This window comes from Schistocerca piceifrons, unplaced genomic scaffold, assembly GCF_021461385.2.
Source record: "Schistocerca piceifrons isolate TAMUIC-IGC-003096 unplaced genomic scaffold, iqSchPice1.1 HiC_scaffold_907, whole genome shotgun sequence".
Classification (NCBI taxonomy): domain Eukaryota; kingdom Metazoa; phylum Arthropoda; class Insecta; order Orthoptera; family Acrididae; genus Schistocerca; species Schistocerca piceifrons.
In genome coordinates this window covers 643,536-651,106 of record NW_025729176.1, presented here as the reverse complement: position 1 = coordinate 651,106, position 7,571 = coordinate 643,536, and positions in this window count along the sequence as shown.

Here is a 7,571-nt window from a genome sequence, read left to right as displayed (position 1 = left end):
CAATGCCACGTCACCAGGAGTATCGTATCAGCGAACTCGAAGAAACGCTGGCTGGAGGACCAATGACTCTCTTAGGATACACAACTAGTGACATGTTGCACCTCGCAGATCGGCCACAAACAGAAATTGGTGTCAATTTGTGTGAGCAAATGGCAGGAGTAACTATTCCTCTCTTAAGGTAGCCAATGCCCCGTTACCAGTAGAATCGCATTTCAAAGTCACGAGACCCCTGGCAAGTGTAACGATAATTCTCTTAAGATACACAACTAGTGGCGTATCGCTTCAGACAGATTGGCCACTGTATTTACAAAATGTGTATCTGGGTGAGAAACTACCAGGAATCACTATGTCTCTCTGAACGAAGCCAATGCTTCGTCAACACGACAATCACATCAGCAACTGCAAGAAACCCTGGCAGGAATAACGATGTTTGTCTTAGGAGTAAGAACTAGTGGTATACCGCTGTCAGCAGATGGGCCACAGTATCCAAAAAATGTGTATTTGGGTGAGCAACTGGCAGGAATCACTATGACTCTCTTAAGGTAGCCAAAGCTTCGTCACCAGTTGAATCACATTTTCAAAGTCAAGAAACCCCAGGCAAGAGTAACGATGTTTCTCTAAAGATAAACGAGTAGTGGTGTATCGCTTCAGGCAGACTGGCCACAGTATCTAAAAAAACGTGTATTTGGGTGAGCAACTGGCTGTAATCAATATGACTCTCTTAAGGTAGCCAATGCCTCGTCACCAGGAGATTCATGTCGCCAAACTCGAAGAAACCCTGGCCAGAGCGATGATGACCCTGTTAGGAAACACAATTAGTGACATACCGCATCTGGCAGATTGCACACAGGAAGAAAGTAGTGTGAATCTGTGTGCGCAAATGGCAGGAGTAACTATTCCTCCCTTAAGGTAGACAACGCCTCGTCGCCAGTAGTATCACATCTTCAAAGTCAAGACACCCCTGGTAAGAGTATCGATGTTTCTTTTAAGATACACAAATAGTGGCGTATCGTTTCAGGCAGACTGGCCACAGTATGTAAAAAATGGGTATTTGGGTGAGCAACTGGCAGGAATCACTATGACTCTCTTAAGATAGCCAATGCCCCGTCACCAGTAGAATCATATCTTCAAAGTCAAGAAACCCCTGGCAAGAGTAACGATATTTCACTTAAGATACACAACTAGTGGCGTATCACTTAGGGCAGACTGGCCGCAGTATCTAAGAAATGTGTATTAGTGTGAGCAACCGGCAGGAATCACTATTACTCTCTTCAGGTAGCCAATGCCTTGTCACCAGTACAAACACATCTTCAAAGTCAAGAAACCCCTGGTAAGAGGAACGATAAATCTTTTAACATACACAACAGGTGGCGTATCGCTTCAGGCAGACGGGCCACTGTATCTAGAAAATGTGTATTTGGGTGAGCAACTAGCAGGAATCACCATGACTCTCTTAAGGTAGCCAATGCCTCGTCACCAGCGAGAATCACATCAGCAACTTCAAGAAAACCCTGGCAAGAGTAACGATGTATCTCTTAAGGTATTCAACTAGTGGCGTATCGCATCAGGCAGACTGGCCACAGTGTCTAAAAAATGTGTATTTCGGTGAGCAACTAGCAGGAATCACTATGACTGTCTTAAGGAAGCCAATCCTTCGTAACGAGTAGAATCACATCAGCAACTGCAAGAAACTCCTTGCAGCAATAACGATGTTTGTCTTATGATAAATGAATAGTGGCATAGCGCTTTGGGCAAACTGGCCACAGTATCTAAAAAGTGTGTATTTGAGTAAGCAACTGGCTGGAACCACTATGAGTCTCTTAAGGTAGACAACGCCTCGTCACCAGTTGAATTACATCTCCAAAGTCAAGAAATCCCTGGCAAGAGTAATGATGTTTCTCTTAAGATACACAAAGAGTGGCGTATCGATTTGGGCAGACTGGCAACAGTACGTAAAAAATGTGTCGTTGGTGAGCAACTGGCAGGAATCACTATGAATCTCTTAAGGTAGCCAATGGTTCGTCACCAGCAGAATCACATCTTGAAAGTCAAGAAACCCCTGGCAAGTGTAACGAGGTTTCTCTTAAGATACACAACTAGTGGCGTATCGCTTGCGGTAGACTGGCCACAGTATCTAAATAATGTTTATTTGGGTGAGCAACTTGCAGGAATCATTATGACACTCGTAAGGTAACCAATGCCTCGTGACCAGGAGAATCGTATCAAAAAACTCGAAGAAACCCTGGCAAGAGCAACGATGAATCTGTTAAGATTCGCAACAAGTGACATATCGCATCTGGCAGATTGCCCACAGGATGAAAGAAGTGTGAATGTGTGTGAGCAAATGGCAGGAGTTACTAATCCTCTCTTACGGTAGACAACGCCTCGTAACCAGTAGTATAACATCTTCAATGTCAAGAAACCCCTGGCAGGAGGAACGTTATATCTCTACAGATAAACTACTAGTGGCATATCGGTTTGGGCAGACTGGCCACACTATCTAAGAAATGTGTATTTGGGTGAGCAACTGGCAAGAATCACTATGACTCTCTTAAGGTAGCCAATGCCTCGTCACCAGTAGAATGACATCTACAAAGTTAAGAAATACCTGGAAAGAGTAACGACGATTCTCTTAAGATACACAACTAGTGGCATATCGCTTCCGGCAGACTGGCCACAGTATATAAAAAATGTGTATTTGTGTGAGCAACTTGCAGGAATCACTATGATTCTGTTAAGGTAACCAATGCCACGTCACCAGGAGTATCGTATCAGCGAACTCGAAGAAACGCTGGCTGGAGGACCAATGACTCTCTTAGGATACACAACTAGTGACATGTTGCACCTCGCAGATCGGCCACAAACAGAAATTGGTGTCAATTTGTGTGAGCAAATGGCAGGAGTAACTATTCCTCTCTTAAGGTAGCCAATGCCCCGTTACCAGTAGAATCGCATTTCAAAGTCACGAGACCCCTGGCAAGTGTAACGATAATTCTCTTAAGATACACAACTAGTGGCGTATCGCTTCAGACAGATTGGCCACTGTATTTACAAAATGTGTATCTGGGTGAGAAACTACCAGGAATCACTATGTCTCTCTGAACGAAGCCAATGCTTCGTCAACACGACAATCACATCAGCAACTGCAAGAAACCCTGGCAGGAATAACGATGTTTGTCTTAGGAGTAAGAACTAGTGGTATACCGCTGTCAGCAGATGGGCCACAGTATCCAAAAAATGTGTATTTGGGTGAGCAACTGGCAGGAATCACTATGACTCTCTTAAGGTAGCCAAAGCTTCGTCACCAGTTGAATCACATTTTCAAAGTCAAGAAACCCCAGGCAAGAGTAACGATGTTTCTCTAAAGATAAACGAGTAGTGGCGTATCGCTTCAGGCAGACTGGCCACAGTATCTAAAAAAACGTGTATTTGGGTGAGCAACTGGCTGTAATCAATATGACTCTCTTAAGGTATCCAATGCCTCGTCACCAGGAGATTCATGTCGCCAAACTCGAAGAAACCCTGGCCAGAGCGATGATGACCCTGTTAGGAAACACAATTAGTGACATACCGCATCTGGCAGATTGCACACAGGAAGAAAGTAGTGTGAATCTGTGTGCGCAAATGGCAGGAGTAACTATTCCTCCCTTAAGGTAGACAACGCCTCGTCGCCAGTAGTATCACATCTTCAAAGTCAAGACACCCCTGGTAAGAGTATCGATGTTTCTTTTAAGATACACAAATAGTGGCGTATCGTTTCAGGCAGACTGGCCACAGTATGTAAAAAATGGGTATTTGGGTGAGCAACTGGCAGGAATCACTATGACTCTCTTAAGATAGCCAATGCCCCGTCACCAGTAGAATCATATCTTCAAAGTCAAGAAACCCCTGGCAAGAGTAACGATATTTCACTTAAGATACACAACTAGTGGCGTATCACTTAGGGCAGACTGGCCGCAGTATCTAAGAAATGTGTATTAGTGTGAGCAACCGGCAGGAATCACTATTACTCTCTTCAGGTAGCCAATGCCTTGTCACCAGTACAAACACATCTTGAAAGTCAAGAAACCCCTGGTAAGAGGAACGATAAATCTTTTAACATACACAACAGGTGGCGTATCGCTTCAGGCAGACGGGCCACTGTATCTAGAAAATGTGTATTTGGGTGAGCAACTAGCAGGAATCACCATGACTCTCTTAAGGTAGCCAATGCCTCGTCACCAGCGAGAATCACATCAGCAACTTCAAGAAAACCCTGGCAAGAGTAACGATGTATCTCTTAAGGTATTCAACTAGTGGCGTATCGCATCAGGCAGACTGGCCACAGTGTCTAAAAAATGTGTATTTCGGTGAGCAACTAGCAGGAATCACTATGACTGTCTTAAGGAAGCCAATCCTTCGTAACGAGTAGAATCACATCAGCAACTGCAAGAAACTCCTTGCAGCAATAACGATGTTTGTCTTATGATAAATGAATAGTGGCATAGCGCTTTGGGCAAACTGGCCACAGTATCTAAAAAGTGTGTATTTGAGTAAGCAACTGGCTGGAATCACTATGAGTCTCTTAAGGTAGACAACGCCTCGTCACCAGTTGAATTACATCTCCAAAGTCAAGAAATCCCTGGCAAGAGTAATGATGTTTCTCTTAAGATACACAAAGAGTGGCGTATCGATTTGGGCAGACTGGCAACAGTACGTAAAAAATGTGTCGTTGGTGAGCAACTGGCAGGAATCACTATGAATCTCTTAAGGTAGCCAATGGTTCGTCACCAGCGAGAATCACATCTTGAAAGTCAAGAAACCCCTGGCAAGTGTAACGAGGTTTCTCTTAAGATACACAACTAGTGGCGTATCGCTTGCGGTAGACTGGCCACAGTATCTAAATAATGTTTATTTGGGTGAGCAACTTGCAGGAATCATTATGACACTCGTAAGGTAACCAATGCCTCGTCACCAGGAGAATCGTATCAAAAAACTCGAAGAAACCCTGGCAAGAGCAACGATGAATCTGTTAAGATTCGCAACAAGTGACATATCGCATCTGGCAGATTGCCCACAGGATGAAAGAAGTGTGAATGTGTGTGAGCAAATGGCAGGAGTTACTAATCCTCTCTTACGGTAGACAACGCCTCGTAACCAGTAGTATAACATCTTCAATGTCAAGAAACCCCTGGCAGGAGGAACGTTATATCTCTACAGATAAACTACTAGTGGCATATCGGTTTGGGCAGACTGGCCACACTATCTAAGAAATGTGTATTTGGGTGAGCAAGTGGCAAGAATCACTATGACTCTCTTAAGGTAGCCAATGCCTCGTCACCAGTAGAATGACATCTACAAAGTTAAGAAATACCTGGAAAGAGTAACGACGATTCTCTTAAGATACACAACTAGTGGCATATCGCTTCCGGCAGACTGGCCACAGTATATAAAAAATGTGTATTTGTGTGAGCAACTTGCAGGAATCACTATGATTCTGTTAAGGTAACCAATGCCACGTCACCAGGAGTATCGTATCATCGAACTCGAAGAAACGCTGGCTGGAGGACCAATGACTCTCTTAGGATACACAACTAGTGACATGTTGCACCTCGCAGATCGGCCACAAACAGAAATTGGTGTCAATTTGTGTGAGCAAATGGCAGGAGTAACTATTCCTCTCTTAAGGTAGCCAATGCCCCGTTACCAGTAGAATCGCATTTCAAAGTCACGAGACCCCTGGCAAGTGTAACGATAATTCTCTTAAGATACACAACTAGTGGCGTATCGCTTCAGACAGATTGGCCACTGTATTTACAAAATGTGTATCTGGGTGAGAAACTACCAGGAATCACTATGTCTCTCTGAACGAAGCCAATGCTTCGTCAACACGACAATCACATCAGCAACTGCAAGAAACCCTGGCAGGAATAACGATGTTTGTCTTAGGAGTAAGAACTAGTGGTATACCGCTGTCAGCAGATGGGCCACAGTATCCAAAAAATGTGTATTTGGGTGAGCAACTGGCAGGAATCACTATGACTCTCTTAAGGTAGCCAAAGCTTCGTCACCAGTTGAATCACATTTTCAAAGTCAAGAAACCCCAGGCAAGAGTAACGATGTTTCTCTAAAGATAAACGAGTAGTGGCGTATCGCTTCAGGCAGACTGGCCACAGTATCTAAAAAAACGTGTATTTGGGTGAGCAACTGGCTGTAATCAATATGACTCTCTTAAGGTAGCCAATGCCTCGTCACCAGGAGATTCATGTCGCCAAACTCGAAGAAACCCTGGCCAGAGCGATGATGACCCTGTTAGGAAACACAATTAGTGACATACCGCATCTGGCAGATTGCACACAGGAAGAAAGTAGTGTGAATCTGTGTGCGCAAATGGCAGGAGTAACTATTCCTCCCTTAAGGTAGACAACGCCTCGTCGCCAGTAGTATCACATCTTCAAAGTCAAGACACCCCTGGTAAGAGTATCGATGTTTCTTTTAAGATACACAAATAGTGGCGTATCGTTTCAGGCAGACTGGCCACAGTATGTAAAAAATGGGTATTTGGGTGAGCAACTGGCAGGAATCACTATGACTCTCTTAAGATAGCCAATGCCCCGTCACCAGTAGAATCATATCTTCAAAGTCAAGAAACCCCTGGCAAGAGTAACAATATTTCACTTAAGATACACAACTAGTGGCGTATCACTTAGGGCAGACTGGCCGCAGTATCTAAGAAATGTGTATTAGTGTGAGCAACTGGCAGGAATCACTATTACTCTCTTCAGGTAGCCAATGCCTTGTCACCAGTACAAACACATCTTCAAAGTCAAGAAACCCCTGGTAAGAGGAACGATAAATCTTTTAACATACACAACAGGTGGCGTATCGCTTCAGGCAGACGGGCCACTGTATCTAGAAAATGTGTATTTGGGTGAGCAACTAGCAGGAATCACCATGACTCTCTTAAGGTAGCCAATGCCTCGTCACCAGCGAGAATCACATCAGCAACTTCAAGAAAACCCTGGCAAGAGTAACGATGTATCTCTTAAGGTATTCAACTAGTGGCGTATCGCATCAGGCAGACTGGCCACAGTGTCTAAAAAATGTGTATTTCGGTGAGCAACTAGCAGGAATCACTATGACTGTCTTAAGGAAGCCAATCCTTCGTAACGAGTAGAATCACATCAGCAACTGCAAGAAACTCCTTGCAGCAATAACGATGTTTGTCTTATGATAAATGAATAGTGGCATAGCGCTTTGGGCAAACTGGCCACAGTATCTAAAAAGTGTGTATTTGAGTAAGCAACTGGCTGGAATCACTATGAGTCTCTTAAGGTAGACAACGCCTCGTCACCAGTTGAATTACATCTCCAAAGTCAAGAAATCCCTGGCAAGAGTAATGATGTTTCTCTTAAGATACACAAAGAGTGGCGTATCGATTTGGGCAGACTGGCAACAGTACGTAAAAAATGTGTCGTTGGTGAGCAACTGGCAGGAATCACTATGAATCTCTTAAGGTAGCCAATGGTTCGTCACCAGCAGAATCACATCTTGAAAGTCAAGAAACCCCTGGCAAGTGTAACGAGGTTTCT